Source organism: Felis catus, chromosome B1 (genome assembly GCF_018350175.1).
Source record: "Felis catus isolate Fca126 chromosome B1, F.catus_Fca126_mat1.0, whole genome shotgun sequence".
NCBI classification, from domain to species: Eukaryota; Metazoa; Chordata; class Mammalia; order Carnivora; family Felidae; genus Felis; species Felis catus.
Window position 1 is genome coordinate 54,712,428 of NC_058371.1, and position 25,951 is coordinate 54,738,378.

General features: G+C 41.1%; 1 long non-coding RNA gene across 2 annotated transcripts; it reads right to left on the reverse strand.

Annotated features, from left to right (window-relative positions):
* Nucleotides 1-454: 454 nt before the first annotated feature.
* LOC111560131 lies at nt 455-25,951 on the reverse strand. Of its 2 annotated transcripts, XR_006596580.1 has the most exons (4): nt 20,645-25,951; nt 20,364-20,524; nt 14,991-15,035; nt 455-668 (listed from the first exon to the last, which is right to left on the reverse strand). It is a non-coding gene; the product is annotated as an uncharacterized LOC111560131 (long non-coding RNA). The 2 variants fall into 2 exon arrangements; XR_002741725.2 differs by lacking the exon at nt 14,991-15,035 and having other exon boundaries at nt 20,645-25,948.

A 25,951-nucleotide genomic window follows, 5' to 3' on the forward strand; every position in this document is an offset into this window, starting at 1 on the left:
ACATTGTACACTTTAAACATATACGATTTTGTTTCTCGGGGACACCTCAGTAAAACTGGAGAAAAAAAAGAGTGTCATGGTTCACATGTTTCATCTAGATGTACATATATTTCTAAGTACTATGAATTATTTGACACTGTAAAAGGCGATTCAGACACTGTGTTCAGCTATTTGCATACCTCCCTAATTTATAACTATCTCCAGATCCAGGAATTGGAACACAAGTGCATCTGGGGGGGGGGGGGGGCGCACCTGGGTGGCTCAGTCGGTTGAGCATCCGACTTCGGCTCAGGTCACGATCTCACTGTTTGTAAGTTCGAGCCCCCCAGTGGGCTCTCTGCTGTCAGCACAAAGCCTGCTTCGGATCCTCTGTCTCCCTCTCTCTCTGACCCTCCCCCACTCTTTCTCTCTCTCAAAAATAAATAAACATTAAAAAAAAAAAAAAGAACCCAAATGCATCAATCTTGGGCTGCCATAACAAAAAAAAAAAAAAACAAAAAACATAGGCTGAGTGGCTTAAACAATAGAAATGTATTTCTCCCATTTCTGGAGGCTAGAAGTTCCAGATCACCATCCAGCAAGGTTTGGTTTCTGATGAGGACTCTCCCTGGCTTGCAGACAGCTGCTTTCTTTGGTGCTGCAGTCCCCGTGGCCTTTCCTCTGAGCCCCTGCCGAGAGAGAAAGACGAAGAGAAAGGGATCATTTGGTATCTCTTCTAACAAGACCACTAATCCTATTCGATTAGGGCCCATCCGTATGACATCACTGAAACATAGCTACCTCCTTCAAGGGCCTATCTCTAAATACTGTCACATTTTGGGGGTTAGGACTTCAGCATAGGAATTTGAGGAAGCACAGTTCAATTCTTGACAACAAGGAAAAGCAGGAATATAGACACTCAGCACTACTTGTGTGTTCAAGAAAATATTGTGTCAACGTTATTTGACAGAAGGGATTTGGCAAATTGATTTATTTTTGCTCTACTCAAGTATTTTTATCCCACATTTCAAAGCAGTGTCTGTCTCTGACATTGGCAGGGACACAGTCCCCAAGCCTTCATGGAATTAGGGCACTGGAGCCTTTGCTTCATGGATAAAGTGCAAGAAAAGTAGAGATGCATTTCCTTGGAACTGAATAGTATTTATGCTATACAGGGCCTTCTAAAGGGGGGGCGCCCAGGTCAATGGCCCCTCTGGCCTTGTCTAAGGTGATCATCTCTACAAACATTACACAGATGAATGGAAAGAGATCAGCAGCCTGTTTAACCTTGAAAACAGTCCAAGTCAGGACCTGGGATAGGTTACATTTTTCATTTTTTTAAATGTTTATTTATTTTTGAGAGAGGCAGAGAGAGAGTGAGCGGTGGAGGGGCAAAGAGAGAGAGGGAGACACAGAATCAAAAGCCGGCTCCAGGCTCCAAGCTGTCAGCACAGAGCCCAACGCAGGGTCTGAACTCACAAACTGCGAGATCATGACTTGAGCCAAAGTCAGATGCTCAACCGACTGAGCCACCCAGGCACCCCTAGGTTACATTTTTAAAACTACATTTACCTTTCATGGCAGGATATCAGTACTTTGTATAGATCAATATTAAATACATTTGGTCAAGGATAGAGGTTTGAATTGCATTGTTGAAAAAAATGAGTGAATAAATGCTTATGTAGCCTTAAAACTTATAAATATGAAAACATTGTAGTGTAGTAGCCATTTTATAGTTAAGTAAACTAAGAACAGAAAGGCCAGTTATGCCCAGAGTAGCACTTTATAGTTACTAAGGCAACACAAATATCACACAACTACTGTTTCAATGTAATGGTCCCTTGGGTTATTCTGTCATACATGCCAAAATTATTAATCCAGAAAACATTAGTGTCTTAACATGAGGGATTGGACCACCTCCTGAGCAAGATTTCATCCTGTCAATTATTCCTTATCAGATCTAATTAAAAATACACACACACACACACACATATATATATATATATATATATATATATATATATATATGGCCTTCGGAGAAGAAGTAGAAGTCTGAAGAGATTTAGAGGTGTGGAACACAGCAAAGCATTGGTCATTGAGAATTTTACATATCCAGTACCTTCCAGTGTAATAGTGCCCAACGGTGATAGCCTACAGGTGTGGACAGTGGTTCTATCACAGAAGGTATCTTGAACTGTGAGCACCAGAAACTCTTTTGGATGCTATGTACTAAGCCCATTTTGTCACTTATATGATTCTCCTACGACTAACATCAAGAAAGTTGATGATGGGGAATGTAAATTGGCACAGCAACTGTGGAAAACAATTTGGAGGTTCTCAAAACATCAAATATAGAAATTCCATATGATCTAATAATTCTACTACTGGCTACTTACAACCAAAGAAAACAAAACCACTAATTCAAAAAGATATATGCATCCCTATGTTTATTGCAATAATATTTATAATAGCTAAGATCTGGAAGCAATCTAAGCACCCGTTGTTGGACAAATGGATAAGGAAGATGTCATATAGATGCATACAATGGAATATTTGCAGCCTTAGAAAGGATGTGATTATGCCATTTGCAACAACATGGATGGACCTAGAGAGTTTTATGCTAAATGAAATGAGTCAGATTGAGAAAGGCAAATTCCCTATGATTCCAATCAGATGTAGACTTTAAAAAAACAAATGAATAAACACACGAAAAGCTGAATCAGACCTACAAATACAGAACAAACTGATGGTTGCCAGAGGGGAAGGGGGGGTAGAAGGTGAACAAAATGGGTGAAGGGGAGTGGGAGATACAGGCTTCTAGTCATAGAATGAATAGAATGAATGCGTCATGGCAATAAAAGGCACAGCATAGGGAATATGGACAATGATATTGTAACAGTGTTGTATGGTGACAGATGCTAGCTGCAATTATGCTAAGCTTAGCATGACACATAAAAAAAGTTCAATCGCTATGTTGGACACCTGAAACTAATGTAACCTGTGTATCAACTGCACTCAAATTTAAAAGAATTGGGGGGGGGGGGCACCTGGGTGGCTCAGTCAGTTGAGCCTCCGACTTCAGCTCGGGTCATGATCTCACAGTTCATGGGTTCCAGCCCCGCGTCAGCAGCTGAGGTCAATCTCAAGGTTCATGAGTTCAAGCCCCGCATCGGGCTCTGTGCTGACAGCTCAGAGCCCGGAGCCTGCTTCGGATTCTGCGTCTCCCTCTCTCTCTGCCCCTCCCCTGCTCACGCCTTCACTGTCTCTCAAAGAATGAATAAACGTTTTTAAAAAGTCTTTTTAAATAAAAATGAACGGACTGTTGCTTTTGCTACTCAGACTGTGCCCAGAAGAGAACGTTAAAAGAAAATGATTACTTTCCGTTCTTATTTTGAGTGTGCGGTGTGGGGTGGTACGAAAACTCTGGGCTAGTGTATCGTTAATAGGTTCTAGGTACTGTTCTCTCACGGAATGTGTATCTTTTACACTTTCCCGCATATCCATTCCCTCCTCTAGAAAATGAGGTAGTTAAATTGTCAGGGAACTCCCATGTTTTGGGATGCCTCAAGGACTCAGGAGGCCTCGGACATTGCGAGGGGAGAGGGGCCAAGGATTCTTACATCCACCAGCCTTCAACTAGAGCAGTTTCAGATTCATATGTTTTTCCTATTGGGTGCCCACTTTCTTGTAAAATGTCACTCGAAGAAATAATTCTATGCAAAAAAAAAAAAATTTGAAAATTGCTTGACCAGATGAACACTGAGGTCTAACCCAAAGAATGTTCTAGCATATAAACTGCTACATTCCTTTTAAAAACTGTAGACTTTGGGGTAGTCAGATTCAAACCAGCTGTGGCTCGGTTAGGATCCCCAGTTGCCGACAACAGAGCTCACGTAAACTCTAGTTTAAATAGAAAAAAGACATTTATTTTCAAAAGGAACTTGCACAGTTCCCGAATTCTGTGGGAGGGGGAGGGAGTAAAACCCAGGGGCGATGCAGCCAGGTACAACCCCCAAACACAGACGGACCGTGCCACAGAAAAATCCACTGCCAACTCCACCAGACACAGAAACTCAGCTCACACCACCAGCCCTGAACTCTGGCCGCTAGAACATCCACCACCATTCCCTTTGCACACACACACACACACACACACACGTGCAGGAAAATGTGAAAGACACACATTTAGTGACAGAACAGTAACTGCAACATGTTATCTCCACACTAGCCCGCACGCATTCCCCCTGGTACGTACTTCCCAAGGTGACTGACTTCAAATTCACAGTATTGTGTGGGACATCCGACCGGTGTCCCAGCTGCAGGCAAGGCAAATCAAGGACGTGACCTGCCCTCTTAAAGAGACAAGAATCACATGGCAGGAAGGTTCCCCCGGATGTAGGAAAGGTATTCAGAAGATGCCGGACAGCAGAAGCATTGCTTCATTTCTCTTGTTGTTCAAGAAATCTTTGAGTGCCTACAATGTGTCTGCTGCTCTTCTGGGCCCTGGGATAAAACAACAAAATAGGGAAAAGTCCTCTTTCGTGAGAGTTTACATTCTAAAGGGGCAGCCGGACAACAAACAAGGGAGCAAATAAATGTTCAACATGTCAGATGCTGATTAAGAGCTACGAAATAAAACAAGCAGGATAGAGGGGCAAAGAATAAGTGGGAGCCATCCTGATAGGGGGGTCCAGGACACATCACTAAGAAGACTGCACTTGAGCAATAATACGTAGTATACTACCTCCAGGCAGACACCCCCAGCACATGCAAAAGCCCGGAGGTGAGCCAACTATGTTCTACACGCCGTGATAAGTCTCACGGGCCCTTTAGGCGGACATGCGAAGCCCAGAATCGAACTCTGTGTTATCTAGTATTCCTAAGAGCTTTAACATTTTTCCGCCCTTAAAATTCCCAACTCGCAACGGTGGGGGCCCGCAAGGCGCTTGTAAAAATCCAAGACTACTGAAGGAGGCCACCAGCAGGAAGCAGAGTTGCTTCCACTGTGGACACAACATGTGCGGCTGTACACAGAGGTGGATTCTGGGTCAGCAAGGGCCAACCCTGGAATCGAGGCCCTCGTTCCAATTCTGTGGTAGCTGCTACAGTAGCGTCTTATAAAGACAGAGATGTCCTTACCGCCAGACGCCTGTGTGTGGAGGGCAACACCTGACAGTGGGTGGATGACACTCCCCACATACTGACATCAACTCATTCTGAAGAGTAGCAAGACCAGCATTTGTACAAAGCAGCAAATGACTTTCTGCACAATGTGTAGGAAGCGGATATAAATCCTGCCTGTGGCTTAATGTTATTTCAGTACGCACATTTCCATTCCCATACATGTGTTCGCTTGCTCACTCTACCGGCAGACCCTCAGTTAGGAGTTTGAGAAACAGCTAGAGTTGGATGAAGTCAGAAGAGGGAAAGGATATTTGTTACAGATGGTGTGAAGCCTCACAGAAACCAAGGATGGGAAAATGCTGGAAAAGAGACTCGAACCTCTATGGGCTCACTCTCTGCCCCATTCCTCTCTTCTCTCTTCTACTTTCTACACATTGGCTTCTGTTTTTCTGGTTGGAAACATGGCAGCCAACAGCTCTAAGCTTTACATGACACAGTACAGGAATCTAAAGAGTTTGAATTCCAATAACAAAATTTCCAAGCATGAACCCTGTGATATAATAAAGAATATATCTGGGCTTTGTCCTTGGTTCCTTGCAGAGTTTCAAAAACCATTGGAATTTCCTGAATGATAAATGTCTTTGTTATGTTAATGGAGTGATTTTTGGTGAGCTCCCGAAGATCAAAGATGGCTTCTGGGACAGCCTTCACTGTCTGGCTGTCATCAGAAAGACTTGGCATGTGACTAGACAATTGGAACTTCTCGGGAGGAAATGGGTGCTGGAGACTGAGTCTGATCACATGGCCAGAGATTTCATCAATCGTGCCTCTTAATGAAACCCCAACAAAAACTCAACACCAAGGCTCTTTCTGCTTGGTGAAGATAGAGATGTGCCAGGGAGTGAGATGCCCTGACTCCATGGGGAAGAAGCATGGAAGGTCTATGCTTGAAACCCTCCCAGACCTTGCCCTGTGCAGCTTTTTCGTCTGGCTGTTTCTGAGTTGTGTCCTTTATAATAGAATTATAATCGTGAATATAGCACTTCCTTCAGTTCTGTGAGATCTATTAAATTATTGAAACTGAGGGGTGCCTGGGTGGCTCAGTCGGTTAAGCATCCAACTCCTGACTTAGGCTCAGGTCATGATCTCGCCGTTAGTGGGTTCGGGCCCCGTATCGGGATCTACGCTCGCTGCACGGAGCCTGCTTCGGAACTTCTGTCTCCCCTTTCTGGCCTTCTCTCACTCGTGCACTCTCTCTCTCTCTCTCAAAAATAAATAAACGTTAAAAAAATACGGAAACTGAAAGAGCCATAGAAACCCCCAAATTCAGAGCAGGTCAATCAGAAGTGTGGCTGACCTGGGGACCCCACTTGCATCTGGTTTCTAAGGTGAGGGCAGTTTTGCAGAGGACTGAGCTCTTAACCTGTGGAGTCTGGTGCTAATTCCAGGAAGCTAATGCCAGAACTGAATTGTAGTTAACCCATTTGGGAAGGGAAAAACGGACTCTGACTAGCCAAGCCTAATTAATGAGGCCAAAATAGTGGGGTAATTTGATTAGCCCAGCTTGGATCTTCTTCCCACCCCAAACCAATGAATAGTCACATCTATAAACACGGCGACATCTATGGCAGTCACATGAATTTAGAGGAGAGGGACACTTCCTAGAAAAGAGGTGTTTGGCAATTTCCTCGGGCCCTACTCCCACTGCACAGAGCTTCACCAACTGACCAAGTATGTCATGCATTTCATTGTCAAGCCTACTCAGATATACAGACGGCTCTCCGAGGCTAGAAATTCATGCAATCATGCCACGTAGCTGGTACATGTAATCCTGAACTTCTAAAATGAAAAAAAAAAAAAAAGACACTTTTCGGCGGCTAAAACATCTTATATTAAAATTGAGAGTTTATAAATAGTAACCGGATCTTCTAAACAATCAGCTGTAAATTCCATGTGTCTAGGAAATTATTCGGTGTTTTTCTCAAGTATGTATTTTCTTTGGCAGAGTAGATGAGTAGTCTCCTCCACGCAGCCCCGAAAATAAATGTAAGGCCTATTCTGGAATTACATATGCGAGAGAGTAGTTTCCCATGTGGTATTGTGGTAAGCTATAATATGACTGCAAAGAACTAAAGCTTTGTAGATCTAAAAGAATAAAGACGGGGGTGCGTGAGTGGCTCAGTCCGTTAAGCGTCCAGCTTCAGCTCAGGTCATGATCTCACGGTCCGTGAGTTCAAGCCCCACATTGGGCTCTGTGCTGACAGCTGGGAGCCTGGAGCCTGCTTCGGATTCTGTGTGTGTGTCTCTCTCTCTGCCCTTCCTTCCCCCACTTGTTCTCTCTCTCTCTCCCCCCTCAAAAATAAATAAGCACTAAAAATTTTTTTTTAAAAAATAAAAGAATAAAGGTGAACATGATCTATGTTCGGTCACCAGGTACACACAAGAGGATGCTTTTACCCTGCTCTGCCCTGTCTGCCTACACAAGTCTGCCCGCACACCCTGAGAATGTGTTCTGTATCTCATAGCACCCCAACACAGTACTTCATATATTAGCTCTTAGCTCTCTCTGTTGTAGTTGTCTGGAAATTCATCTGTTCCCCCAGAACACTCTACAGGAATTGAGAACACAGGCTGCCTTCTATTCTGTTTAGTCCTCAAGACAAGCGTAGTGCCTAGGACACAGAAGGAGCACAATAAATATCAGTTATATTTGCATTGTTTGTCTCTGGCAATGACCTAAATTCTCTGAGTGTTGGTTTGCTTACGAGCAAAATGAAGGTAATTATAATCCTTACTTCACTGGGTTGTTATGAGGACTAAATGCTCCATAAATGCTGCTGTTGTTGCTGTTGATAACTGGGGCCCAGTCAGTAATCATTATTCACTGATTAGAAGCCATCAGGCCCAAAAGCAAGCTATTTATAGGTGGAGAAATCACAAGAGAATATTTCACAAGAGGTCCAAGTGACTGTTCTCAAAATAAGCAGCAAATGAAATCGCACTATTCAGACAGACGTCCCCTTTCCTGGCATCTCCATAGTCATTACACCCTGGGTATTATTAGAGCTTTTAAAATACATGTCAACCTATATTTACTACCTGTTATTCATTTGTTTGTAACAAATCACCAATGTAACTTATTAGAAGTCAGATAATATAATTTTAGTTTACTTTCTGCTGCATGTTTAAAAACTTTATTAGATTTTGTGGCATTGCAATACAGAAAACAACAATTCTGGTACTTTTTCTCTTTGTTTCATTAAACGACTTTGCTCCAGAGTACTTGACGTTTGTCGTTTACTTTTTTAGCAGTCCAGCTCTGTTCCTTACTAATTCATGTCCTCTACCCTGCAATGTTAGTCAATAAAATAAACATATTATGGAAGCAATTTATAATAGACACAAATTATGTCATTAAGAAATCATTCTTACGCTTAGGCTCCACGAAAATCAAGAATCATAACATCCCCTTTGTGCCATAAATTTTTAAGAAATTTCAAGACACACGCTCACACACTTTGAAAAGAGCAAATACACACGAAGTTCCAGCAGGCAAAGAAAATCTCTTTTTAACCCAAAATAACAATAATTCTTCGGAAGGAACCTCTGAGATGTCATCTAGAAAATAGTGCTTCTAAAAACAATGACAGGTGCAAGCTGAGAATTAGAACTATAGTTACACATGATACCCAGGCAACCCCTGAAAAAAGGAAACGATCTGTTTTCAAAAGTCCTACTTACTCGGGCACCTGGGTAGCTAGTCAGTTAAGCGTCTGACTCTTGGTTTCAGCCTAGGTCATGATTTCCTGGTTTGTGGGTTCGAGGCCTGTGCTTGGCTCTGAGCTGACAGTTGCGGAGTCTGCTTGGGATTCTCCCTCCGTCCCTCTCTGCTCCTCCCCCACTGACTCTCTATGTCTCTCTCTCAAAATAAATCAACATTTTTCTTTAAAAAGTCACACTTGGGGCGCCTGGGTGGCGCAGTCAGTTAAGCGTCCGACTTCGGCCAGGTCACGATCTCGCGGTCCGTGAGTTCGAGCCCCGCGTCGGGCTCTGGGCTGATGGCTCAGAGCCTGGAGCCTGTTTCCGATTCTGTGTCTCCCTCTCTCTCTGCCCCTCCCCCGTTCATGCTCTGTCTCTCTCTGTCTCAAAAATAAATAAACGTTAAAAAAAATTTTTTTTTAATTTTTTTGATGGAGAAGGAGAAGAAAGCTCACCAGCTAGAATTCAAATGTATTACCTTAAATAAAGGTACTTGACACTTGCCAACCACTGAATTAATTTGACAGAAAAACTGAAGTTATTTGAATATTAATTGCATGATGAGAATTTATGTTGGCCGGAAGCCATTTTTAAGAGCTTATTACTTTAAGGTGATTTCTAAAACTCTTCCATTAAGAACACTATTCCAAAACTCCCGGGGTGTATTTAAACGTGGAGTAAGCTGTCTACTGCCCAGAAGACCCTGCAAGCAGTTTCGTTGAAAACACGCTGATAATTCCTCTGTCCTTTCAAATATACAAAGGTGATTTTGTTACTGAAATCACACATTCTGTCCTTAATTGAGATTATAATCGTCAGTCTTTGCCCCAAACAAGTTCTTAGGGAATTATACACCAGGTCGTCTACTTGATTTTGACCCACGGTAAAATGTCACAATTTGCCGTCCGTGATCACAACTTTGGCATCTCGACAGTGGCATGCGAGGCATGTCGCTTCCTGAATTGTTGCCAGCTAACGTTCATTTTGATATATGACTATCACCAGGGAAATTCAGACCCGTTCAGCCACTTATGTCTCACGTTAATACTCCCAAGAGGTTTTATGAAAGGCGCCAGCATTGCTACCCATTAGGAGTTGTCATGCAGTGTTTTATTTTGATATTTTACTTCACTGATTTTCATCATAGTTTCCTACCTAGGTTCCAGACACTATGACTGCATTCATAAACTTGCATATAATATGCATGTGAAATCATATTTCCTTCTTGGACGTGTTAGCAAAATTCCATCTGTCTGTTCCTTTTTAAACTGCTGAGTTTTCCACATTGAAAAGAGAATTGGGTTACAATTACCTACTGTGGCTTTTCATCAAAATAACATTTTAAGTTGTATGTAATATTGTTCCATGTTATCCCTTGCCTGGGGAGTTTCAAAGATTTCACACACCCAGATTTTTCTACAATGAACCCAAAGACAGATTAAAGCATTTTCAAGTCGACAGGAATTTTTAGAGATTTTTCTAGCCTAACCCCGTCATTTTTCAGATAAGAAAGTTCAGCTCAAAAAGATTAGAGAAGCAGGAGTGCATGTGGGTGAGAATGTGAATTCTGGGGCCAGACTGCCTGGGTTCAAGGATGTCTCCACCACAGCCTTGTGGTGGGACGTTGCCAACTCACTTCACTTTTCTGTGCCTTCATTTCTGTGTCTGCAAAATTTTGACAATAATATCTGTTATATAGGGTTTATGTAAGAATTTACATGAGCTAATAGATTCATTACCAGGAAAAACAGTTCTTCTCCATGCCCATAACTTCAGTGAAGAGGGAATTTCCTTAAGTACCCCTTAGTATGACCTTGGAAGAAGGGGTAGAATGGGGGAGCCCAGATCCTTGCCCTCCCTTTATCCTGGGATTAGCTACCCACAGAAGACTCAACTTTTGTTCTCTTCAATACGGGATGCCCTTAGGATGCCCTTCGGTGGAAAACCTATCAGTCAACCAGCAAAGCCCAAGACTGAATGTAGAAATCTATTGTATCCCAGGGCCCAGCATTTGGGAGCCTGTCGTTTGTTGCCAGGCTGTCTGATAATAGCTTCATTTAAAGGTGATATTTGGTTCTCCATCTGACCAGTTGTTCTCTCTCTCATTTGGTTCAGGACTCTGGCAAGAAAACACCAACATAAAGTGCGTAGTTCACAGAGTGCTTCACACAGAATGAGCACTCAAGTAGCATTAGCTGTTACCGTCATTATTGTATCTTGCTCTAAGTCACCCGTTGCTTCAACATCAAAATTAACATTACAAACCAGATCCCTTAATTACAGTGCTAAGAGCTGATCTATGAACAGAAAAAAAGGACCTTTGATTATTTAATACCGTAGGGTCATATAATAATGTTTCGATTTCACAGTTCTTCAGATCCACTTAACAATCAATCCCTGTGCCCTTATTTGAAGCAAACATATGCTATAAATATTGACCAAATATTCTTTGGGACCTACAATTCAAATAACAGTTATTTATATTCTTGCATAAAATATTTAAGTCAGGGGTGCCTGAGTGGTGCAGTTGGTTAAGCGTCTGACTCTTTTTTTTTTTTTTAACATTTATTTATTTTTGAGACAGAGAGGGACAGAGCATGAACGGGGGAGGGTCAGAGAGAGAGGGAGACACAGAATCTGAAACAGGCTCCAGGCTCTGAGCTGTCAGCACAGAGCCTGATGCGGGGCTCGAACCCATGGACCGTGAGATCATGACCTGAGCCGAAGTCAGTCGCCCAACCGACTGAGCCACCCAGGCGCCCCAAGTGTCTGACTCTTGATTTCACCTCAGGTCATGATCTCACAGTCCTGAGACTGATCCTTGCGTCAGGCTCTGTGTTGAGCATGGAGGCTGCTTGAGATTATCTCTCTCCCACACCCTCTGCCTTTTCCCCATTTGTGTGCATGTGCTGACTCTCTCTCTTAAACAAATTAAGTTGTATCTTGATATTTTGAGATACAAAAATATGGAAGTAAAAAAAAAAAAAAACAGCCACGCAGTGTTCGTTTCTCACATGAAGAACCCACATTTCTTGGATTTGAGTTTTCAGTTTAAAAATTGCTTCATTCCTCATTTTTATAATTTGAGGTTATATTTTCCTCTTAAATTTGCTATTTGGCCCTCCCCACAATTACATATTCATAGACACACACACATACACACACTCCATATAGACCATACACATAGGGGGAATATTTTACTTGTTAGTAAATTTATTTTTTTTTAATTTCGTAGTCTAATAAGAATGTCTATGAATGTTTGTACAGTAGAACTTTGAATAAGAGATTTTAAGTTTCTTTAGAGAAGTTCCAAGATCTTTTTCAATTGTGTCATTCATCATAAATCAGACCATATCAATTCCCTACTTAAAACCTCTGACATCTTCTCACCCCATGTAGAATCAAATCCTCTAGAGCCCTTTATGATCTGGCCCTGCCTCCTCTCTGACTTCACCTTCGGGGAACCCTCCCTGTCATTCAGGGCCTTCCAGCCAGTTTACCTCCTCGCTGTGCCAGGACATGCCAAGAGCATCTCCATCTTGGACATTTGAACTTGCTCTTCCTTTTGCAAAGAACTGTCTCCTGTCAGACATTTGCTAAGCTCACCCCCTCACTTCACTCAAATGCTGTCTCTCAGACCGTTCCTCGCCATCTTTGTTCAAATATCCCCACTCTCACACTCTATCACTCTGTATCACTTTATCTTGTCTCATTATCTTCATAGCCCTTATCACTACTTCATAACATATAGAGGTCACTTATTTCTTTATTTTTTTGTCCCCCCCTACTAAGATGGGAGTTACAAAAAATTAGAGATTTAATTTACTTTACACCTGTATCTCAAGAACTTGGCAAATATTAGGCACTCAAAAATGTGTTGAATTGATAAAGAGCAAATGAATCCTTGGTGTGCCGGTACTTAGCAAAATCCCTGGCTCATCGTGAGCACTGGATACGTGATGGCTGAATCAATGAATAAAATGTTTTGTTCAATCAAAAAATATTGCACCCGGAACAAAAGGCGCGACCCACGTGTCTTCAGACGTCTTAGAAACTTACCGGAGACAGAATAATTTTTAAATGATACATAATACTGCACTAAGCTGTATGCAATCAGTTCTACAGTAATTGTGTCTCAATCAATGATATAGCTAATAAGTTCATGACTGCTCACAAAGCAGAGTCTGATAAAGGCCGGAATTCTCAAGTCAGAATTCACTGGGTAACCATTTGAGATAAATCTTAAAGGACTTATCAAATTTGGATAGATAAAGAGGAGTTGTTGGGGGGGAGAATATCACAAGTAGGAAGAAAAAAAGCCAGTCGTGATGGAATTGTATTTTCTTTTTTTGTTTTGTTTTGGTTTTGGGTTTGGGCTTTGGGTTTTGGGAACTGTATTTTCTTAATATTTTTTCAAGTAAAAGTTTTCTGTTGGAAGTACAGTTGACTCTTGAACAATAAGGGTTTGAACTGCACAAGTGCAATTACACACAGATTTTATTTTTAATGTTTTTATTTATTTTTGAGACACAGAGAGACAGAGCATGAGCAGGGGAGAGGGCAGAGACAGAGGGAGACACAGAATCGGAAGCAGGCTCCAGGCTCTGAGCTGTCAGAACAGAGCCTGATGCGGGGCTTGAACTCACAGACTGTGAGATCATGACCTGAGCTGAAGTCGGCCGCTTAACCTACTGAACCACCCAGGCGCCTCCTACACACAGATTTTTTTTAAATAATACAATACTGTAAATGTATTTTCTCTTCCTTTAATTTTCTTAATAACATTTTCTTTAGCTTACTTTATTGTAAGAGTACAGTATATACTCATATACAAAATAAGGGTTAGTCAACTGTGTTGACATTGGTAAGTCTTCCAACCAACCGTAGGCTATTAGGGGTTAAGTTCTGAGGGAGTCCAAAGTTATATGCAGATTTTCAAGGGGGGGGGGGAGTAGGGGGGAGGTGCCCCTAACCCTTGTGCTGTTCAAGAGTCAACTGTACATAATATAACAGATTGTATCTCTTGGGCAATGTTGAGATTCTCATGATATGAAGTTTAGAATTAGGAAATAAAAATTAGAAGTTAATTATAATCACCCGCATCTTTCTTCGTGTGCTAATATGCCCAATTATTTTTGCCTAAAGTAATTTAAGTAGAAGTAATTTAGTATCAGTATTAGTAAATTCTGCCTATTTAGAAAACTAAAATGCTTGTAGAAGAAAGGTTTTTAATATATTGAAGATATGGGAAGGGTACTGGGATATCTTCACATGGCCATATCCATAAACCTCATGCTTTTTATGATTACGAAATAAGTTATTGAAGATATTTTTAGAAATACTCATTATCTCCAACGTGCTCACTGTCTTAGCCTGTAGTTGACTAATAAGTAGCTTAAAAGGTATTCTCAGTTGCTTGTAACTCAATGTGATAAAGCTGCTTATCAAAGTATGATACCTCCACATCCTGAAAGAATTAGCGTGGGTTCCAAAATTTCAATAGGTTACACTTTAGTGAAGGATCAGGACAGTACATAATTTGTAAGAATTCATGCTTCATTGCTATATCCTCATATTGAACTTCTGATGCTATTTGACATTAGTCACCAAGTCAAAGCCAACATCCTGTTAGTAGAATGCACCACTGCGTCCCAGGGGAGTGAGTCAAATTCTGAGCAGAGATACCGCTGCAACCGAGGTATATGACTCTCCACTGGTTCAAAAAAACAAAACAAAACAAAACAAAACAAAAACTCAAAAGAAATAGGTTTGAAGTGCACCATATTTCTTAAAAAACTGAAAAATTCGGGGCACCTGGGTGGCTCAGGCGGTTAAGCGTCCAGCTTCAGCTCAGGTCAAGATCTCACGGCTTGTGAGTTCAAGCCCTGCATCGGGCTCTGTGCGGACATCTCGGAGCCTGGAGCCTGTTTCTGATTCTGTCTTCCTATCTCTCTGCTCCTCCCCTGTTGTCTCTCTCTCTCTCTCTCTCTTTCAAAAATTAATAAACATTAAAAAAAATTTTTAAACAAAAAAAAAAAAATTAAAACAGCTGAAAAATTGGTGTCTTATTGAACTGCAAGAATAAGTTAGTAAAATAATGCCCTCATTCAAAAAATAGTAAAGAATACCTGTTTCCAATTTCCTTCTTCCTCTTTCCAGTGAATATGTTGAAGCTAGAAAAGTGAAATAAACTATATTAAATAGAAATCCAATGGGTCTGCCTTCATTTGACATTATAAATGAACACGTGGGGCATATGAAAGGTATTTGTGAGGAGACCTTTCTTAATGAAATGGTCATCTTAAGGTCCCTCTACCCTCATTTTCCCAGAGAGAAACTTTTAATTTACATCACCATGCATGTTAACTGTTTTCCAGTCAGTCTGTGATCAAGCATGTGGCATGGGAAAGAGTGTCTGCATTTTTTTTTTATATTTAAAAAATTTTTTTTGACATTTATTTATTTTTGGGACAGAGAGAGACAGAGCACGAACGGGGGAGGGGCAGAGAGAGAGAGGGAGACACAGAATCGGAAACAGGCTCCAGGCTCTGAGCCATCAGCCCAGAGCCCGACGCGGGGCTCGAACTCACGGACCGCGAGATTGTGACCTGGCTGAAGTCGGACGCTTAACTGACTGCGCCACCCAGGCGCCCCAAGAGTGTCTGCATTTTTGAGGCTACCTGTATTCCCTGATCTTAGTAGATAGTAAGAGAGTGGAACCAATAATGGCTAAGGATTGAGTCAGAACTAAAAACTATATTCTTTCACTATCTGAACAGCTAAATTCCAATTACATCAATAAGTTTCTTTTCATTTTCAAACATATAAGCAGATATTATACAGACGAATGTTAAAAGAATTCGCTGAATTTGCTTGAAAGATAAAGGCAATGTACAAAATGATAGTAAGACACATCTAACCACATCCAAATACAGTGACTGAGTGTAGACTCAGGATTTCAACTCAACAATTTGGAAAACATTGCTACACATGAAGTTTAGGCTGACGCTCCAAATTCTAATAATACTACCCATGAGCAATGTGACATTTATTTAATCTTCCTCGATACCTGTCCTTACTGGAAAATGAGGGTAAAAGTTCTACCTCCCAGAATCACTGTGAGAATCAAATAAGATATTTCAAATGTGTATTGAGACAAAGTATGGGTGTGAAAATATTTCATAAATTGTAAAGTGCTAAACACATGGTAATTATAAATACATTTGATTTTTTTTATTTGTGCAAAAGGACACAAAATGAGATTAATCATCATTTTTAATTACTATAGAAGGACATTCTACGCTCTTATCTAAAGCTGACCCATCCATTTATGTATTTGATTTTCAGTCTTCTGCCTATTCAAGGCCACACCGGCATTTCTCACCTCTCTATGCCACATTATTAATGTTTTTCCTTTCAAACTAACCATTTCCTTCGACATACAAACATGCTGTCGTTTACCCCATCTTTAACCACACTTTTATTCCCATCTTTGACTCCACTTTGCTTTGCACAAGCTACCATCATTTCACAACTCTCAAAGCATGGTCTAGAGTGACTATTTCATATTCGTCTCCTCACATTCTGTCTTATGTCACTTTTGACGGACTTGCTGTCTCTCCTCTCTATAAAAAAACATTCTCGGGGCGCCTGGGTGGCGCAGTCGGTTAAGCGTCCGACTTCAGCCAGGTCACGATCTCGCGGTCCGTGAGTTCGAGCCCGCGTCAGGCTCTGGGCTGATGGCTCAGAGTCTGGAGCCTGTTTCCGATTCTGTGTCTCCCTCTCTCTCTCTGCCCCTCCCCCGTTCATGCTCTGTCTCTCTCTGTCCCCAAAATAAATAAACGTTGAAAAAAACAAAACAAAAAAAAAAAAAAAAACATTCTCATCAAAGTCACTGAAGACCCCCATGTTGCTAAATCTAAAGATCAGTTCTTTTTGTTCATGTTACTTGATCGAGCAGCAGCATTTGATACAATTGATTCAATTGATATTGGTATGTGATATCCTTTTTTAAAACTCATCTTCCGGAATACCACGTTCTTGGATTTCTTGCCACCTGGCTGATCACCGCTTCTCAGTTTCCTTTTCGTAGTTTCTTCTCTTTTGCCAGATCTCTTAAGATGAACACTGCCTGGAGCCCAGTCTTTGAGCCTCTTCTCTTCAATATCTAGAGTCACTTGTAGTGAGCTCAGCCTCACAGCTTTAAGTACTATCTGTACCACAATGACTCCCAAAGTTTCTCTCCTGAACTCTAAATGTGAATATCCAAACTTCTATTCAACATTTTCTCTTGGATATTGCGATAGGCAGAGTTCTAAGGTGGTCCCTCAAGATTCCTGGCCCCTGGTATACATGCCCTGAAAAATCCCTGGGATTGTAAACATGATGAATCTTCCTCCTGTGGTGATATGTTACATGGCACAGTTAAATTTTAAAAGGCAGGGTGGGGGTGATAAAATTAAGAGAAATTTTAAAAGCAATCCCTTTTACAATTACATCAAAGGAATAAAATACCTAAGAATAAATTTAACCAACGAGGTTGAAAAAACCTACATACGGAAAACAATAAGACACTGATGAAAGCAGTTGAAGACAACACAAATAAATGGTAAGGTATTCCATGCTCATGGATTGGAAGAATGAAAATTGTTAAAATGTACAAAGCAATCTACAGATTCAGTGAAATCCCTACCCAAATTCCAAAGGCATTCTTCACAGAAATAGAACAAATAATCCTAACATTTATATGGAACCACAAAATATCCCACATAGCCAAAGAAATCTTGAGAAAGAAGAACAAGCTAAGAGATCACCCTCCCTGGTTTCAAACTAATATTACAAACACAGGAATTAAAATAGTATAGTATTGGCACAAAAACAGACACATAGATCAATGGAACAGAATAGAAAGCCAAGGAATAAATCTCCATATATATGGTCAATTAATTTACAGCAAAGAAGGCAAGAATACACGAGGGGAAAGACAGCCTCTTTAATAAAGATGAGAAAACTAGTCAGCTACATGCAAAAGAATGAAACTGGATCACTCTCTCACACTATACACAAAAATTAACTCAAAGACTTGAGTTTAATTAACTTAAAGACTTGAATATGATACCTGAAACCACAAAACTCCTAGGAAAAAAACCTATGCATTGACATTATTCTTGGAAATAATTTTTTTGAACCTGACTCCAAAAGCAAAAATAAACATGGGACTACATCACCCTGAAAAGCTTTGCACAGTGAAGGAAACCACCTACAAAGTGAAAAGGCATCCTACTGAATGGGAGAAGATATTTGCAAACCATATATCTGATAGGGGATTAATATCCAAAATACATATAAATTACAGAACTCCTACAACTCTATAGCAAAAAAATATATATTTTTTCAATTAAAATATGGGGAGAGGATTTGAATAGACATTTTTCCAAAGAAGATGTACAGATGAGCAACAGGCACACGAAAAAATGCTCAACATTACTAATCATCACTAATCAAGAAAACGCAAATCAAAACCACAATGAGACATTACTACCTTACACCTGTTAGAATGGCTATTATCAAAACAACTAGAAATAGTAACTATTGGCCAAAATGTGGAGAAAAGAGAACCTTCATTTACTGTTGGTGGAAATGCAAATTGGTGCAACCACTATGGAAAACAGTACGGAGTTTCCTCAAAAAATTAAAAATAGAACGATCATATGATCCAGCATTTCCACTTCTGGGTATTTACCTGGGAAAAAAAACAAAACACCAATTTGAAAAGACAGGTGCGCCACTACGTTTATTGCATCATTATTTACAATAACCAAGATATGGAAACAACCTAAGTGTTCACTGATGGGTGAATGGATAAACAGCATGTGGTATATAGGTACAATGGAATACTACTTGGCCGTAAAAAAGAATGAAATCGTGTCATTTGCAATGACATGGATGGACATGGAGGGTATTATGCTGAGTGAAATTAGTAAGACAGGGAAAGACAAATACCATATGATTTCACTTATATGCAGAATCTAAAAAAACAAAACAAAACAAAACAAGCACTCATAGATAACAGACAGCAGGCTGGTGGTTGCCAGAGGGGAGGAGAGTAAGGAAGTGGGTGAAATGGGTGAAGGGGAACAAGAGTTACAAACTCCCAGTTGTAAGATAAATAAATCACGGTGGGGGGAGGCGGGGGGGTATAATGTACAACATGCTGACTACAGTCAATAACATTGTATTGCATATTTGAAAGTTGCTAAGAGAGTAGATCTTGAAAATCCTCATCCTAAATTTAAAAACAAAAAACTAACCAGATTTACTGCCTTAATCATTCTCAGTGTATACAAATATCAAATCATTATGTTGAATATCTTAAACTAATATGATATTATGTGTTATATTAAATAAAATAATATTTCCAGAAAAAGGCAGAAATAATATAGGATGGTTAAGCATTTGCTGTTACCTATACTTTAATCTAATCATCTACTCTTTTTGAAACAGTTACTTATGTTTTCTAGTAATAGTTTGTTATACATAGCTCCTTTTCCGGTTGCTTGATACTTAAAGTTCAGGCAAATTGTGAATAATTTTTTTTTTAAAGATGGGGGTGGGAGATATCCAGGTGGGCCTGACCTAATCACATGAGCCCTTTAAAAGCAGAGAGCTTAAAAATAAATAAATAAATAAATAAATAAATAAATAAAAGCAGAGAGCTTTACACAATACAGAAGTATATCAAAATGTCAAATCATTTACCTTAAATATTTAAAAACATTATGTTAACTATACTTCAATAAAATTGCAAGAGGCGAATGTCAAGCCCAGTAAGAAAATGTGAAAAATAATAATAAATAAATAAATAAAAGCAGAGAGCTTAAAAAAAAAAAAAAAAAAAACAAGCAGAGAGCTTTCTCCAGCTGGTCTCAGAAAAGGAAGTGAGAAAATTGAAGCATGAGAGGAATTCAACAGGAGGGGAATTTTCCTTTGCTGAGGGAGGAGAAGGCCATAGAGCAAAGACCTCAGGGTGGCCTCTAGTTGCTGAGAGCAGCTCCCACCTGACAGCAGGAGAACGGGGACCTGAGTCCTAGCACCACAAGAAACCGAGTTCTGCCAACAACTTAAATGGGCCTAGAAGTGGATTTTTCCCCAGAGCTTTCAGACAAGAATTCAGCCTTCCCGACACCTTGATTGTAGCCTTATGAAACCCTGAACCGAGAATCCAGCCATGCACAGCCTGACTTCTGACCTACAGAACTCTAAGTGGGTGTTATTTGAATCCCCCTCCACTTCTGGTAATTTGTTACACAGGGAAAGGGCAGGGCAAAAGAAAGAAAAAGAGGGAGAGGAAGAGAGAGAGGAGGGGAGGGAGGGAGAGAGAGAGGGAGAGAAACAGAGAGGAAGGAAGGAAGGGAGGGAGGGAGGGAGGGAGGGAGGGAGGAGTAACTAAGAAAATACAAATGTGTAACAGGCACCCCGAGTTCATCATTTCTGAAACTGACCTGTTGATCTTCCTTCACCTCATTCTTCCCCATCTTCATTGATGGCACCTCCTTCCTTCAGTGGCTTGGGCCAAACGCTTGTATTGATCCTTGACTCCTCTCTCTCTTTCACAAGCCACATCTGCATTGTCAGGAAATCCTGTAGGCTCTGCTGTCAAAATCTATCCGGGTCACAATACTTGTTAGTACCTCCTCTGCTGCTTCTGTCCAAAACCCCACCATCGCCTCTCCCGCAGTGACGGCACCGGCCTTTTAGCCGGACTCTCCTGCTTCCCCCTTACCCAATGTCTGCTCTCAGCACAGTGGCCAGGGGAGTCTTTGTAAAACTAGAAGTCAGATCGTAGAACGCCACTGTTCACAATGCTGCCACGAGTCCTCGTCTTACTAAGAGCGAGTCTGACAGCAAGGAGAGAAACAGGCTTCCCGTCCTGTGACCAGGATCCCGAAGAGGAAAAAACAAGGAAAGAGGTATTTGAACAGAAGTTCCAACAGAGTCTAATTTTACCTCCAGCCACACTTCTCTTTTCATTGGACAAATTTATAAACAAACTCGGTAAAGGAAAAGTTCCCGATTATCTCAACACCCTCGAAATTTCTGCGAACAGGAAAAGGGCTAGACAAGTCTCTGCTTTGAAAGCTTCCATTGGAAACTGTTGTGATTTAAAATTAAAAAAAAAATAATGGAAATTGGAATTTGTTTCCAGCACCTCTGCTATTTCCCAGCCACAGGACCCTGGCAGGCCCTATGGCCTGTGAGGCTCAATTTCTCATCTGAAATGGAAGTTTGCGAGGCCTGCCCTGCCCCATTCACGGGGCCACTGTAACAATTAACTGAGATTCTCATGTTTGGGGGAAATGCTCTAACGAAAGAGCTCTGTGCATATGTATATCCTTATTTATCACAAAACTGCTTAGCAGTTCCCTGGTGAATGAGTGGCTTCTCAGCACCTCATCACTCCTCCTGGAGCCAATGAACCTCCCTATATAAAGTTACAAAGATTTCCAGACCTGCAGGTGACCCTTAGGCTTGGGTGCTGGTTGCTTACCCTGTGACCAAGTAATGAAGAGCACGTTATGGCTCGTAAATTTTCAGAGCTGTCTTTCTTCCTGCAGAATTTGAAACGAAGGCGGAAAGGGGGATTGGCGCTATTTGGTAAATACATCCATTCCTTCCTCTTACACAGCGATCCCAGCGTTCAGATGTCAGCTAGTATTACAACAAATTTCAACTTCTGCCTTTCTTCATTTCCACATCCCCAGCCTTGCTGAGGAAAAAGAAAATGACAGAACAACCCCAGGAAAGAGCAGAGCAATGGTCCCAAGGAGAAGTGGCATTGTAGGAATGTGCTGTAGGTGCCTGCGTGAGTGATTCTGGGAGCATGGTGCTCGGCCGTGAGAGGTTTCTGGCCCGTTGCACTTCCCGTGGCATTGCCATCACATGTGGTGTGCCTTCCCAGTGTGATTCGGGTATTATGACAGAGGCTACAGAAAAAAATGCAGCCACTAGAAGAGAAACCTGAAAACCAAGTAGGAAAAGCCTTAGAAGAAAGAGCGATTATCATAGTCTCTAGAAGCCATAGTTTGGATTCCGATGGACCGCACCACACCCACCACAGATGAACTCAAACCAGAGCAGATCTTCGTAAGTCGTTTTACGAGGCCTGCGTTCTTTCACACCTCTGAGCTGTGTCTACGGTAAGAGCTTCATGTAGCCTTGCCGTATGAGGTATCTTCTGTCTCTCTCCAAAGTCCGTGTTCTACCTTCTGGGCCTTGATCTCTAACTGGGAGGCCAGCCTGTGTGAAATTCATCATCTGATGATGTCTAGTGGGGTCCAGCCAAAGGGGATCACTACCAGGAGAGCAGAAGGAAAAGGAGAGCGAGATCTCAGGTTGTATCGTGCCCCCCAAACCTGCATTCTCACACCGGGGGCACCTCGGGCCGCTGTGTCCCTCAACCAAGGTCACTGTTCATCTCAAAGCATTACTGCCCCTCCTCCTGGTACTCAGGTCTCCATGCCCTCCAGCTTGTCCCTTTGGGTCTAGGGATTGTGACAGCTCTGTTATTAATGGCCCTGAAAATACTTTCCGTACACCGTCACCGCTGCTTTATAAATTTATTCAACCCTCCTCAAGTTCTCCATTTTGCAGGTAGCATCTGTTTCTTGGTGAGCCCCTGCCTGATACAGTTGCCAATTGAACGAGCATGTCCTAAATATTTCTTTACCTCATTTGTCAGACACATGGCATAAAAGAGCCCCTCGGTAGAAATTCTATCTAATTTTAGCACATCCTATATAAGAAGCGTCTTTATATTTTAACAACTATATCCTTCGAGGGGTGCCTGGGTGGATCAGTCGGTTAAGGGTCCGACTTCGGCTCCAGTTCTGATCTCACGGTTCGTGGGTTTGAGCCCCACGCGGGGCTCAGCCCCACATCAGGTTCTGTCTGGAGCCTGACAGCTCAGGATCTGATGCCTGCTTTGGATTCTGGGTCTCCCTCTCTGCCCATCTCCTGCTCGTGCTCTCTCTCTGTCTCTCAAAAATAAATAAACGTTAAAAAAAATTTAAGTAAAAAAAAAAGTATATCCTTCGAATCTCACCTTAAATGTCTCTTCTTCCAACCTGTATTCCCCAAACCACGATCTCTTTTGTAGCATCTTGCTTTTCTTTACTATTGCCTGGCACAGTTTCTTGTTATATACGTTTGTGTGTTTTCGTGTTCAATACCTATTGCCCACCAGATCTTAAACTTCATGAAGGCAGCAGCTATGCTCCTTGTCTTCAGCACTGTGCTCCTCACCAAGGCACCCTGGACCATGATTGATGTGCAATAAACATGTGCTGAGTAGGTGACTGAGTTAAATAGTTAAGGGGAGAAGAGCCATCTAATTCCTCATGCCAGACACATTTCAACCTCAACACCTATGTAGCTTGCCCCACCCCCCAATACAGGTCAGGTTTATCATCCTCCTTGTTCCTTGCCTGCCCAAATACAAGCATTCCATAGCACCTTAAAGCCCTCATTGGTCTTCTTCCTCTCTCTACTCCTGTACGTGAGTGTTGCTTCCCTAAAATAGACTGTAAGCATCTAGAATATAGAATCCATGACTTAAATTTATTTTGTATCCCCTATCAAGCACTTTAAATAGGAAAATCTATTGTATGGAAACCAATTTGACAATAAATTTCATATTAAAAAAAAAAAGAAAAGAAAATCTAGGACTGAGTCCGCCCTAGGCCAAGGGTTCTCCACAATGGCACCAGAGCTATACGGCTGACAAAAGGGGCTCAAAATAACCGATCGGAAATATTTTACGTAACTGCGGGATGGATAGAGAAGGTCTAAGACTCAGACCTCATTTCAATTACGAGGCCTCTGTAGCACATAATCAAATATCTTTCAGGCCCTGACTCCCATTCTGCATCATTCAGCCACATAATTCTTTGCCGAAACAGAAACATCCCTCATCAAAAAATGGTTATATACCAACACAGAAAAAAAAAAACACATTAAAAACTCCTTAGCACTATTTTAAACCTACTCCAGCATGCCAGAATTTTTGCTGTACGTGCATCTGCCACCCCTGGACTTCTACTGCCAAGGGGATCATTTCTTTGTCTATATTCTCCAGTGAGGAACTTATAGATGCAGTTTTCAGATCAATCCAGTCTCCGGTAAAACAGAGAGGAGAAAGACAGCACAAAACCCTGACAGCATTACCTGCCAGGCAACAACTTTTGATTCAGCGTAATTTAAATCATGTGTCTAATTACCTAGTTATTTCAATAAAGCTGTGTTTTGTATTGACTTTTGGGAAAGCCTCCTTCGTTTGTTATTTTCTCCTACCCTTACGGGGAAAAAAAAAATTTAAGAAACCAATAAATTTTTGCAATAGTCAAGCTGATTTCGGAGCTCATGACAATTGTATGAGCTAAAGTGCCTGCCTTTAATGAGGATACACCCTTTTAAAATAGAAACTTGAAACTTTCAGAAGGATGTATTGAGAAGTTTATTATATTCCTTTGTGTTTTATCTTCTTCCTGGTTCTTACAAATGGGCCCTTTTGGAAAAGAAATGGATTCTGCTTAATCTGCCTTCGATCTGATCTGGCTTCTTTGAGAAAACCATAGATGAGACTGACCAGACTTAGCCACACTTTGGGTTCATCTGGCCCAATCTGCAACATCTACAAAAAGCATTTAACTTAACTTCTTGCATCCTATCGAAGTTAGACGCTGTTGAAATAGCCCTTGAATTACTTCTTACCCCAAATCATACAGTATAAGGCAAAGGCTCAAAACCCAGAAAGTACCGTTGCCCAGACTGAGAAAAGTGAATTGTAAAAGCCCCTCTTGTTTTCCAACAAGGTTAAAATCACAAGTTCAACATGCGATAATGCATAGAAGATTGATACACAGTGTGTATAAACATGGTGACAGAGAATACCAAGGGCCGTCCATCCCATCATGACGCAGTTCAAAATTTGACATGTTTGAACTCTCAACACACTTGGCGAACTTCCGGTGAGCTCTACCAATCATAATTAACCACTAATGAAATTTTACTAGGAAAAAAATTACAAGCCATATTCAAAACCTCTTTATGTCTGAGGGAGCAAATTCCGTGAGAATGATTGCCTTCCTATATAAGAGACTGCCACAGAAAGGCTCAGAAACAAATCCGTCCCCAACAGCTAATAATTCACCTATTATCAAACCCTCCAGAATCATAATACCTCAGTCCCAACTGAGGGGCTGCAAATATGTGACAAAACAATTGATGAATGGCAGTGACCAACTGAATTGGTAATGTGCCTTGGGATTTAGGAACTCCACCCACCCTATGTGTGAGAAGAATTTATGAAGATAACATGACATGCTAATATATTTTTACAGCTTAAACAAGATATTCCATGCCATTTTTGAGCACCACACATAGTTTATCAATATAACTCTTAAGACCTTTATCCCCTTTTGTTTCTTGGCCGCTGCACATAATATAATTATCAAAAAGGTTAAGACTTACGAGTGGAAGCATTTGAACCCTAGACAGAAGCTCTTTTTTTTTTTCCCCTTCTTTCTCCATTTCTGTTGTGTTCGTTGGTTCATTTTGACTTTGGCTGTTTTTGTTGCAATTGTCTGAATACAATCTTCAGCCATGACAGAAACGTAACAAAAAATTGTAAATGGCTGAGATGTGACCTTTGAAAAACTTTATTCTTCTTTCTCCTTTGAGATGGGTCAGGTGGTCCATCAAATCCTAAAGCAGCATTGGCTAGAGTTCAGGTATCTTTCAGAAAGAAACCAAGGTCACCAGCTCTGAAGGACAAAACTGTTCGTTCATAGGTAGAAAAGACATCAGCTCTGTCCTCTCCCGGCTGTTGGTGAATGTCAGATCTACTTCTGAAAGCTGTTTTCATTCTCTAACACAGTTGAGCAGTTAATTATAGAAAAGTACTTCAGGCTTCTCTGCTTAATCACAGTTAAAGTATAAAAAATGTATGCTGCTATATTGAGTGGTCAAGAAAATTCTTGTAAATTGAAAGAGTTAATATATAACAGGCTTGTCACTGCTTGTGATAAAAAAG